The sequence below is a fragment of the Eriocheir sinensis genome, unplaced genomic scaffold (genome assembly GCF_024679095.1).
Source record: "Eriocheir sinensis breed Jianghai 21 unplaced genomic scaffold, ASM2467909v1 Scaffold844, whole genome shotgun sequence".
Classification (NCBI taxonomy): Eukaryota; Metazoa; Arthropoda; class Malacostraca; order Decapoda; family Varunidae; genus Eriocheir; species Eriocheir sinensis.
The window spans coordinates 162,496-175,226 of NW_026112213.1; the positions used below are offsets into that span (position 1 = coordinate 162,496).

Here is a 12,731-nt window from a genome sequence, read left to right on the forward strand (position 1 = left end):
AATTCTGTATACTTTTACTGGCAATGAATAGGGACCATTAAGAAACATGATCCCCGCTGCTACCACTGGGTTAACCCTTCAACTAACACGCTGTATGTATCCCACCATTGCCTGAGTGTAATGGGGGAGGAATGGGTACCTTGGGGAGGGCCTGGACCCCATTAGAGTAAACCCCATTGATTCTACTGTTTGGCAAGTGCAATTTAGCTTCTCCTAAGGGTTTGGCGGCCCCAGTCAAGTGCGATATATGAGGTACAGTCAACGTTGAAATGTTTAATAATCAGCCCCTTTAACCTAACCTATCCAAGAGCCAGGAAGGAAGGAAGGAAGGAAGGAAGGAAAATTATTTAACACTCACCAATGGAATGTCTGTCTGTCAGTCTTCCTCTTCTTCCTCTTCTTCTTCTTCTTGTCTCTAAAGATAAGTAAAGATATTAGTACAGTTGATAATTCATTTTTTGAGGTCATTATAAATTCTTTTCAGGCTAAAATTATAGAGAGAGAGAGAGAGAGAGAGAGAGAGAGAGAGAGAGAGAGAGAGAGAGAGAGAGAGAGAGAGAGAATCAAAACAATTCACACATACAATAGCCCTACAATAATAAAAAAATTTAATCATAACTTTAGTAAAACAATCTTTGAATGCATAATATATAACCTAACCTTTGAATATAGTGCATAATAATAATAATAATAATAATAATAATAATAATAATAATAATAATAATAATAATAGTGTTAATGAAAAATTATGCTGGGCTTATGAACATACATGTACAGGTGCAGAAAATATTAGCAGAATTCTGTACCGTCCTGAAACCCTCACTTAAGGGTGAGGTCAGGATAAGTTAAGGTAAGGTTAGGATATTAAGGTAAGGTCAGGATAGGTCAGATTCAGGTTACCTTGGTTTTAATTAAATTAAGGGTAATATTTTAAGGCAAGTTTAGGGTAATTCAACTGTAGTTTTAGGTAATATGAGTGAATTACATTAGTTTAGGGTCATTCAAGACAGAGTAAGGTTACTTTGGGGTGAATTAGATGAAGTTCACGCTGCTTATGACAGACTTTCGGCACTTAGGGAAGCTTTGTTTTGATCGTTACCAATGGCGCCGATCGATGCTATAGTTTTCCACGTGAAACTGGCCTATGGGGTGGTGGCGACTGCAGAGGAAGCGAGAGGAGTTGAGAGTGTGTGGCAAGGCTAGGCTAACCCCACTACCACCCCATCGGACAGTTTTAAGTGGAAATTCTACAGCGGCGATCATTGGTAGCGATCAAAACAAACATAACGACTGTGAAAGCGGCCCTAAGTCCCCCCCCCAAGAAAATTAACATGCTTTATATTAAGGAAACAGTTGTATGCGGCAGAACAAGGAATTTTTAACTCGGGATAATTGACGGCACAGTGATACCTCTGCTTTTTTTGTTTTTTTGTTTTTTTTACATCTCCTCCTATTGCGCCGGTAGGCTTGCTTGAGGGGCCTGGATGGTATTCGGCCCCAGCCCATCATGGCGCAGGCAAGTGTTTATAGTGGAGCCATCTTCTTACGAGGGTTACATTATACAAGTTGTACGAGTGTTTGGATTTACAAGCATCAAAATTCCCTGAGAGGGAAGGGATAGGATTGGAAGGGAAGGGATGGGAAGGGATGGGATGGGAAAGGATGGGATGGGAGAGGAAGGGATGGGATGGGATGGGATGGGATGGGAAGGGAAGGAAAGGGATGGGAAGGGAAGGGAAGTGGAGTGGGAGAAACACACATCTGGCAGGGCTTTCCAAGGAGTTGTGGGCATTTCCAGGGGTAGTTTTATAACCCTGGTGCTGGCCTAACCCTTCTTCAGTTGCATGAACCCAAAAAACACTCATTGCAACCCAACTGATCCCCTCTTTGGCCCTTAGAAATAGCTGATGTAAGAAGCAAAACTGTCTTACTATACTGGCCAAAGTCATGCTCAAGTTGGTGGCAATGCAGACCCCACAAGACCGGCACAAAGTCATCATTATCCTTGACGGTGAAGGCCTCAGTCATCGTCAAATAGCACAGCCGACTGGTGTGTCTGTCTCTAACGTATGAATGGGTCTGCAGACAACACGTGGCCACAGGCTCCACTAGTGACAGGCCTCAAAGCCTTGCAGCAGATTTTTAACAGTGTAATCACAGCATGGGTGCATTATTAAATAAATACCTATCATCGTCCTATATCGTATAGCTATGGTGCAGTATGTGCTTTACGTATTAATTTTGGCAGATATTATAATTCTGTATACTTTTACTGGCAATGAATAGGGACCATTAAGAAACATGATCCCCGCTGCTACCACTGGGTTAACCCTTCAACTAACACGCTGTATGTATCCCACCATTGCCTGAGTGTGGGAGAATGGGAGGAATGGGTACTGGGAGGCCTGGACCCCATTAGAGTAAACCCCATTGATTCTACTGTTTGGCAAGTGCAATTTACCTTCTCCTAAGGGTTTGGCGGCCCCAGTCAAGTGCGATATATGAGGTACAGTCAACGTTGCCGGCTTACCATGAACCACCGTGAACATATATCGTATTTCACGTATTTTTACTCACAAGTATTGCCACAAAAGCATCAATACTTGACACTAATAACATTAACTTTAATTTTAGGGCATTATTGGTGCTTGTACAATAGTTTTAGGGTCTTGAAACAATATATGCAATGATTTGAGTACATGGCAACGCTGGGTACAGTGTTGCTGTAATGGGAACACTGTGGACTTATAATAATGTAATATGGCAGTGTACAATTTAGGACAGTCATGGCACACACCCATTGTAGCTTAGGGGCGGGATTCATCAAACCATTTACCGGACCTCTGTCTGGTAAGTCTCGCGGTATCTCCGCCCACCCGGTAAATCGGCATTCATCAACCACTTACCGGAGCCGTGGTAAGGCCAAAAGTTACTGCGGGTCGGAGCTACCGTTACTGAGTTACCTCTGGCGTGGTTAGTGCTTAGACACTGCCGCGGCTCATGTTCGGAGGCGATTTTGAGCCAATGTATTTTTTACCTCGTAACGTGCCCTACACCATCAGAAGCAGAAAAGTATGCAGATTTAGGATCTGGGCTTATAGAAGCGATGTGACGAAAACCAGCTGAGTACGAAGGAGTTGAAGAGAAATAAATGCAAGAAAATGTGTACTCCCTATTCATTTAACTTTGATTTTCGTATGTGTATTTACACATTATTGTTACAATTTTATGCTAGTGTGATGCAGAATTTTCTCAAGAAGATGATGGTCTACATTTTTCTCAAAAATGAATGTTGGGGTCAGGAAACGGGGTGGGAGTGAGGTGTGTGAAGTCGTCGGTTTGGGATGAACTGGGCACACCCGTGCACAGCCTCAGGCTGGCTTCACTTGCAGGCCGCACTCTATAGTATGTAAGTCTGTGGAACTGTCCACCCACATGACTTTTCCCTACTTGTTAAAACACTGCAGAGGGAATAATGTTCTGCCTGTGACAGTCACCTCCCGTCTCAAGTCTCCAATATTCTTGCTGTGGAGTTTAATGTCGTAAAATTTTGCTCTGACCTCCTCCACACTACTCACGAAGCCACTTGATCACGCCATTCACCTCAGCAGCCACAACTTCCCACGCCCACACCCATTGCTTGGCTGCACCAGTGAGGCATGATGACAATGGCCCCCTAGTCAGTTTTGGTTGCGAGGGGTGAGTATGGGCAAACATTAGAATAATACCCAATCTTGTGATAGCGAGGCACGCAGCTGGCGTTGGCGATGGAAAACTATGTAGGTAACATACAAAAATGTTCAGAATATTGCTAGGCTACATAAGCAAGTATATTTTTATTTCAAGAATAAATATACAAGTAACGGCATTCATTCGTAAAAAACGCCACATCTAATTGAGGGATCACCACGCTAATTATTTGTTTTAAGGCAGTATTTACGCCTGTACAATACACATGTCTTGATTTTGAAGTCTGTGTATTAGTAAACAAACGACACGTGAAAGCTGAAATACAGCATCAAAGGTCGCACGTGATTGGCTATCCAGCCCAACCAATTGTTGCTAGGGTGCGAGTTACCGGAGCGTTACCATACTGTTGATGAATGCCGTGTTTGAAAGATGCCGCAGCTCTGGTAGCGCTCCGGTAAATGTGAGAGATACCAAAGGCGTGGTTGGTAAGATTGATGAATCCGGGCCTAGGGCGGCATTCTGAGCCCCTCAAGTTAACCAATTTTAAAGGCCGAAAAGGTGGTCAGTCGGTTTCTAATGAGTGTTTTCTTAGGTTCATGGTACAGAGGAAGGGTTAAACCACCACCTGGGCCAACCCCTGGGAATGCCTATGACTCCTAGGAAAGCCGTCTTGTCTTGGCTATATATAAGAATGTGACCATCAGACACTTCTACCTTTCACATCAACTATTTCCAAAGGACAAAAAGGAGACTAATTAGACTATTGAGTGTTTCTTTTAGGTTCATGGTACATAGGAAGGGTTATTAAACCACCACCTGGGTCATGAAGCTAGTACCCCTGGAACGACCTCAAACTCCAACGAACGCCTTGTTAAATGTGTGTTCCAGGTGGGCAATTAATATGACCTGACCCTCACATCAACTATTACTCCTTGACGATTTAGACTCTTTCAAAGTATATTGGATGACAGATAGATAGATAGATAATAGATAAGATACATATACAAAAATAAACACATAGATTTACACATAGTTGAAATATACATACATATTAAAAAGCAGTGTACAATTTTACCAAATATAGATTATATAGTAATTAGGAGACACTGTATCTGTTACCTATATTTATCTATTGTACCATTATCTAGCACCTTTAATGAGACCTTGATAACACTCCTCCTGGGAACAGAGAGTGGAGGAAAGATTGGAGGGAAGGAAGAAAGATTGGAGGGAGTTAGGAATGAGAGATTGGAGGAAAGGAGAAAAGTTTGGAGGGAAGGAAAGATTGGAGGGGTGGAGGGAGTTAGGAAGGAGAGATTGGAGTAAAGGAGAAAAGATTGGAGGGAAGGAGAAAAGATTGGAGGGAAGGAGGAAAGATTGGAGGGCTGGAGTAAAGATAGGAGGGGTTGAGGACTGATTGGAGGGGTGGAGGGAGTTAGGAAGGAAAGATTGGAGGAAAGGAGAAAAGATTGGAGGAAGAAGGAAAGATTGGAGGGAAGGAGGAAAGATTGGAGGAAGGAGGAAAGATTGGAGGAGTTAGGAAGGAGTGGTTAGGTGGTGCTACTTTTGCTCGTTATCTACAAGAACAAAAATATCTACACCATACTTTGGCTTGTTATCTACAAGGAAAAGTATCTACACTGTAGAAATTTTATTTTGTAATGATATCTACATGGTAAAACATAATTAAAACACTTTTGGTTTTGGTTTGGTTATGTTACGTCTGCTTAGGTTAGTTACTTATAATGTACACTTTCATATTATGGTTCAAGTGCATTTTTTGCCTGCCCTTGCCCACAGTTTGGAAGAGTACATGATATTTTGAAGTGGCAGAGCTAAAATATTTACCAAAAATTTTGTAAATATTCGTCCTTGGGGTGTTTTATCCTCTACTCCCTTTTTTATCACACTGAAAAGGAGAGTGAACAACTGGGGGGCTGCATGTCAAAAATGCCCCGGAGAAGATTAAAAAAACACTGGTGCATTGGTTAGCAGGTTCAGCAGCAAATCCCTGTGTCCGTGTATGAATCTCAGCTTGATTAGTCGACACGCAGCTCACCCAGCTGTTCATGGACCCTTTTGGGCTGACCAACTAATGGGTATCTAGGAAAACTTTGGGAAGATAAACTGTGGGTAGCAGGAATATCACACTGGCCCTGTCATTATTATTATTACCCACCACAGACTCAAGGACAAGTAAGGCGGACAAACACAGAGGCCGCACGCAGCTTTGAGGAATGCCCACAACTCTACCTGGAGACGAGGTAATGCTGAAAACATGATTTATCTCGAGAAAAACGACTTCGGTCGCCGTACAGTTCATGGTACGCGCCGAGAAATCACGTGACTTTGTTTACGTTTTTACGCTCACGCTCGCCAACCTCGCCCGACCAGTTATACCAACACTGCCGACGATTTAGGTTCGGTGCGGGTCTCGTTGGGGAGCGTAAATCTTTGAGTGTAAGACGGGCGCCTGGCTCTCGTACGCCAGCCAACAAACCTGGAGCGCGTTTTCGTTTTGCCGCTCCCGAAAGGACTGTAAGACCGGCCCTAGGAGTCTTTGACATTTCCAGGAGTATAGTTTTATGACCAGGTGGTAGTTTGACCCTTCCTCTGTACCCTGAACCTAAAGAAACACATATTTGGCAAGGCTTTCCTAGGAGTCTTTGACATTTCCAGGAGTATAGACCCTTCCAACCTAAAGAAACACATATTTGCAAGGCTTTCCTAGGAGTCTTTGACATTTCCAGGAGTATAGTTTATGACCAGGTGGTAGTTTGACCCTTCCTCTGTACCCTGAACCTAAAGAAACACATATTTGGCAAGGCTTTCCTAAGAGTCTTTGACATTTCCAGGAGTATAGTTTTATGACCAGGTGGTAGTTTGACCCTTCCTCTGTACCCTGAACCTAAAGAAACACATATTTGGCAAGGCTTTCCTAGGAGTCTTTGACATTTCCAGGAGTATAGTTTTATGACCAGGTGGTAGTTTGACCCTTCCTCTGTACCCTGAACCTAAAGAAACACATATTTGGCAAGGCTTTCCTAGGAGTCTTTGACATTTCCAGGAGTATAGTTTTATGACCAGGTGGTAGTTTGACCCTTCCTCTGTACCCTGAACCTTTAAGAAACACATATTTGGCAAGGCTTTCCTAGGAGTCTTTGACATTTCCAGGAGTATAGTTTTATGACCAGGTGGTAGTTTGACCCTTCCTCTGTACCCTGAACCTAAAGAAACACATATTTGGCAAGGCTTTCCTAGGAGTCTTTGACATTTCCAGGAGTATAGTTTTATGACCAGGTGGTAGTTTGACCCTTCCTCTGTACCCTGAACCTATTGAAACACATATTTGGCAAGGCTTTCCTAGGAGTCTTTGACATTTCCAGGAGTATAGTTTTATGACCAGGTGGTAGTTTGACCCTTCCTCTGTACCCTGAACATGAAGAAACACATATTTGGCAAGGCTTTCCTAGGAGTCTTTGACATTTCCAGGAGTATAGTTTTATGACCAGGTGGTAGTTTGACCCTTCCTCTGTACCATGAACATGAAGAAACACTCATTAGAACCCGATTGCCCCCCTCTTTGACCTTCAGAAATACAGAACATAGTTGACATGAGAAGCAAAAGTGTCTTATAATACCAATCCCAGGATATAGTTAATATTGTGTCATCAAAACCCAGATTAAATTCAAACCTCTCCTGCGTCCATCCCACTCTGATTGGGCTCATGTTAACGCCGCCCTGCACTGTGACGCCTTGTTTAAGAGGCCCCCGAGCCAAGAAGGACGGAACAGAGAGGGAGAAAGCTGTTGCTGAGAGGGAGAAAATATAAGAAAGATTTTAATGGAAGCGGCCAAGATAGATAATGGAGAGAGAGAGAGAGAGAGAGAGAGAGAGAGAGAGAGAGAGAGAGAGAGAATTACCTCCACTAAAAATGATCCACAAAGTCTAAATGGATGTATATAATCCCCCCTTTGCGCCCATGGACCCCCCTAACGAAACAGACCAGCTATAGTGTAAGCTATCTAATGGGGGCCTTCTCCCCCTCAACAACTTAAGAAAACTACAAAAAAACATCACACTTTCCCTCCTTATTATGAAAATTCCTTGATTGCTCGTTAACCATTTTAGAAAAAAATAAATTAACACTCACCAATGGGTTCCTCCTGTGTTCCTCGTCTTCTTCTTCCTCCTCCTCCTCCTCCTCTTCTTTGTTTGGTAGTGTCTGCAAATCAAGTTTGGTGTCAATTAACTGTGTAAACATCAAGCAGGTGAAGTCACTCATATTTATCTATTTGTATATATTTCATGGTGGCAAAATTTAAATTATCAGTTTCATTTTCACCAGTGACACGAATTTGTGGCTGTTTTCCACAATAGAATTTCACTCTAATAAGTGAATCAGACCCCACAGAGATATTACCAGAGTGTGTAGGAATGAATACAAAGATAACCACATACTTTGATTTAACTCTAGGATGTCTCGTGGATCATCAATAAATAAAAAACAAAATATCTGGACAGGCCACTCTTGAGCCCGTTACCTTCAATGACACCCCAAAACAGTCCCTGCGCCAAGTGTGTACCCCATATTTTGGTTGTGTTAGGTGTGCCTATTAGCAACTACTACTATTTTTACTGAACGAGGGACACGTGATCCATATAAACCATTAATACTACCTAATAATATTAAACAAATTATATACGTGCTACCAGGGAATCATGAGGATTAATGTTATTGTAATTCTCACGTTTACTCAACCCTACTAAACCTATCCACCCCGCGCCCACCTAGCCTCCAGCAGGTGCCCACCCTGGCTCGCATAACCATAGCAGGGTGCGATAACAGAAAACCTTATTCCCGATAACCGATAACTGATAATGGAAAACCTTATCGGTGATAACCGATATTCGTTAACTGGAAACACAAATATAGGCGATAACCGATACCCGATATTAATCCACAATTCCGATACTAGCTAGCGATAAGTCCGATAGGCGAAAACGATACTATATTGACATTTCAAATAAAAAACATAGATGAATTCATATTTTCATTATCTGTATTTTTAAAAACTTACAAAATCTGAAAAGCACACGTTGACACGTACATATGGACGGTAATACTAGAAACGCCTGAACCGGTGTTGTGTTATTTGGCGTCCCCACCGACAAACAGTGGTCTCTCGTGAACTGCACATGCTCAGACCAGCAAGCGTAGACCTGAACAGTCTCACAAAGCTTTTTAACCGTAATTTAGAGTTGCTGGAAGGCTGAATCAGACATACCGTACCACAACCACCATCCCCGATGTTTCTAGATCGACACTCTGTACGAGTTGTATTTACATGTACAGAGGGTCGTTCTAGAAAAAGCGAGGCTGGTGGTTGTATGTCTGATTCAGCCTTCCAGCAACTGCTCTTAATGCGTTTGTGATACTGTACAGGTCTATGCTTACTGGTCTGAACATGCAGTTCACGAGAGACCAGTGTTTGTTAACACAAGCGCCAGCTTTTGACGATGGGACACCAAATAACACAACACCGGGTGCCTTCAACACCATGGCATGCTCACAAACGAATATGGAATATCAAATTTGAGGTAGTGAATAATCATTTTGGGGCAAAGCTAAATGATTTTTCTCTTTGATGTATTGATTTTTGAGTCTAACATAAAAAAACAACCTAGTATTTTAATGTTGATGATCTAAGTACGAAATCTCTTCGCCAAAGATAATTCATACCCCCAAGTTTTTTCATAAAATACCGGGCACCCGGGCCACTCATGCCCGTAGGGATGACACAACCTTTTTTTTTTTTTCTGAGGCGGAAAAAAAGTAGTGATTATCACTAGTTTGGTTACAAAAATAACGAAGATACCGATATATATTTAAATAAGCAGCGGATGGCCGACAACCCGATTTTGTTATCAGCGATAAAGTATCGCGATAACGCCCAGCTATGCGCATAACTCACCACCCACCTTCCTGCAATTACAGCTGATAATGTAGTACTGCGAACACTTAATATAACACGTCACGTCGTAGGGTATTCGTATCTTACAATTTTACTGAACACCAGTCGACCTGTCCTCCCCCGCTCACCTCTGTTGCGCCTCCTCATTCCCAGTCTTACTAAAATGGATTGGCTGAGGAGAAGCACCTTCCACAAGGGAGAGCGTGTCAGTTTCCTGTTCCTCACTGGCTGACAGCCACTGATGAGGCTGCTGGCCTATAACAAATTTAAATTGGATTTTTCACAACTTTTCTTTCTCCTTATTTTCTCCATGCAAACAGTTTAATACTTACTAAAAATTGTCATTATCGTACATAAATCTGTCTCAAGAAAACAAATAACCAGTGAGGCTGGCAAGGAGAGGAAGAGAGCTCACCATGCTGTGCCCAGTGACCATATTGACGTGTGTGTGTGTGTGTGTGTGTGTGTGTGTGTGTGTGTGTGTACCCAATACCTACATATATAAATATATATATATATATATATATATATATATATATATATATATATATATATATATATATATATATATATATATATATATATATATATATATATATATATATCTCAGTGATTTTACTATACTAGGCTACTACTACCCTACTCACCTAGACTTACATGATGATTATGTTGAGTTTATGGCTGAAAGCTTGTTATATTCAATAGCGACATTTGAAATTTAACGTGCGCGGCGATCTCGGACACAGCAGAGGGCGCTGTTTTGGCCCGGCCGTAGTGAGTTTCTTTATGTGCACCATTTAATTCTGCATGTTTTCATATATAATACATGATGATTATGCTGAGTTTATGGCTGAAAGCTTGTTATATTCAATAGCGACATTTGAAATTTAGCGCGCGCGGCGATCTCGGACACAGCAGAGGGCGCTGTTTTGGCCCGGCCGTAGTGAGTTTCTTTATGTGCACCATGTAATTCTGCATGTTTTCATATATAATACATGATGATTATGTTGAGTTTATGGCTGAAAGCTTGTTATATTCAATAGCGACATTTGAAATTTGGCACACGCGGCGATCTCAGATACGGTGCGAGGTGTTGTTTTGGCCTGGCCGTAGTGAGTTTCTTTATGTGCACCATTTAATTCTGCATGTTTTCATATATAATACATGATGATTATGCTGAGTTTATGGCTGAAAGCTTGTTATATTCAATAGCGACATTTGAAATTTAGCGGCTGGCGATCTCGGACACAGCAGAGGGCGCTGTTTTGGCCCGGCCGTAGTGAGTTTCTTTATGTGCACCATGTAATTCTGCATGTTTTCATATATAATACATGATGATTATGTTGAGTTTATGGCTGAAAGCTTGTTATATTCAATAGCGACATTTGTAATTTGTGGCACGCGATCTCAGATACGGTGCGAGGTGTTGTTTTGGCCTGGCCGTAGTGAGTTTCTTTATGTGCACCATTTAATTCTGCATGTTTTCATATATAAAAATGATGATTATGCTGAGTTTATGGCTGAAAGCTTGTTATATTCAATAGCGACATTTGAAATTTGGCTCTCGTGGCGATCTCGGATACGGCGCAGGGCACTGTTTTGGCCCGGCCGTAGTGAATTTCTTTATGTGCACCATGTAATTCTGCATGTTTTCATATATAATATATGATGATTATGTTGAGTTTATGGCTGAAACCTTGTTATATTCAATAGCGACATTTGAAATTTAGCGCGAATGGCGATCTCGGATACGGTGCGGGGTGTTGTTTTGGCCCGGCCGTAGTGAGTTTCTTTATGTGTACCATTTAATTCTGCATGTTTTCATATATAATACATGATGATTATGCTGAGTTTATGGCTGAAAGCTTGTTATATTCAATAGCGACATTTGAAATTTGGCGCGCATGGCGATCTCGGATATGGCGCAGGGCGCTGTTTTGGCCCGGCCGTAGTGAGTTTCTTTATGTGCACCATTTAATTCTGCATGTTTTCATATAATACATGATGATTATGTTGAGTTTATGGCTGAAAGCTTGTTATATTCAATAGCGACATTTGAAATTTGGCGCGCGTGGCGATCTCGGATACGGCGCAGGGCGCTGTTTTGGCCCGGCCGTAATGAGTTTCTTTATGTGCACCATTTAATTCTGCATGTTTTCATATATAATACATGATGATTATGTTGAGTTTATGGCTGAAAGCTTGTTATATTCAATAGCGACATTTGAAATTTACACAGCTAGGCGATCTCGGACACAGCAGAGGGCGCTGTTTTGGCCCGGCCGTAGTGAGTTTCTTTATGTGCACCATTTAATTCTGCATGTTTTCATATATAATACATGATGATTATGTTGAGTTTATGGCTGAAAGCTTGTTATATTCAATAGCGACATTTGAAATTTGGCACACGTGGCGATCTCGGATACGGTGCGAGGTGTTGTTTTGGCCTGGCCGTAGTGAGTTTCTTTATGTGCACCATTTAATTCTGCATGTTTTCATATATAAAAATGATGATTATGCTGAGTTTATGGCTGAAAGCTTGTTATATTCAATAGCGACATTTGAAATTTGGCGCGCGTGGCGATCTCGGATACGGCGCAGGGCACTGTTTTGGCCCGGCCGTAGTGAATTTCTTTATGTGCACCATGTAATTCTGCATGTTTTCATATATAATACATGATGATTATGTTGAGTTTATGGCTGAAACCTTGTTATATTCAATAGCGACATTTGAAATTTAGCGCGAATGGCGATCTCGGACACAGCAGAGGGCGCTGTTTTGGCCCGGCCGTAGTGAGTTTCTTTATGTGCACCATGTAATTCTGCATGTTTTCATATATAATACATGATGATTATGTTGAGTTTATGGCTGAAAGCTTGTTATATTCAATAGCGACATTTGAAATTTGGCACACGTGGCGATCTCGGATACGGTGCGAGGTGTTGTTTTGGCCTGGCCGTAGTGAGTTTCTTTATGTGCACCATTTAATTCTGCATGTTTTCATATATAAAAATGATGATTATGCTGAGTTTATGGCTGAAAGCTTGTTATATTCAATAGCGAC

General features: G+C 41.7%; 2 long non-coding RNA genes across 4 annotated transcripts in view; one reads left to right on the plus strand and one right to left on the minus strand.

The window, feature by feature from the left end:
- LOC126994659 (uncharacterized) overlaps positions 1-12,731 on the minus strand; it is a 47,771-nt gene that overhangs the window by 22,209 nt on the left and 12,831 nt on the right. Inside the window, exons 4-5 of one of the 3 annotated variants that reach the window (XR_007749388.1) lie at positions 7,845-7,916; positions 359-415 (exon numbers count right to left, since the gene is read on the minus strand). This is a non-coding gene — a long non-coding RNA (uncharacterized LOC126994659). The remainder of the gene's footprint in view (positions 1-358; positions 416-7,844; positions 7,917-12,731) is intronic. The other 2 variants (XR_007749389.1, XR_007749390.1) reach the window with 2 other exon arrangements.
- Positions 6,508-7,832, plus strand: LOC126994662 (uncharacterized). Its single transcript, XR_007749393.1, has 3 exons — positions 6,508-6,777; positions 6,885-6,990; positions 7,203-7,832. It is a non-coding gene; the product is annotated as an uncharacterized LOC126994662 (long non-coding RNA).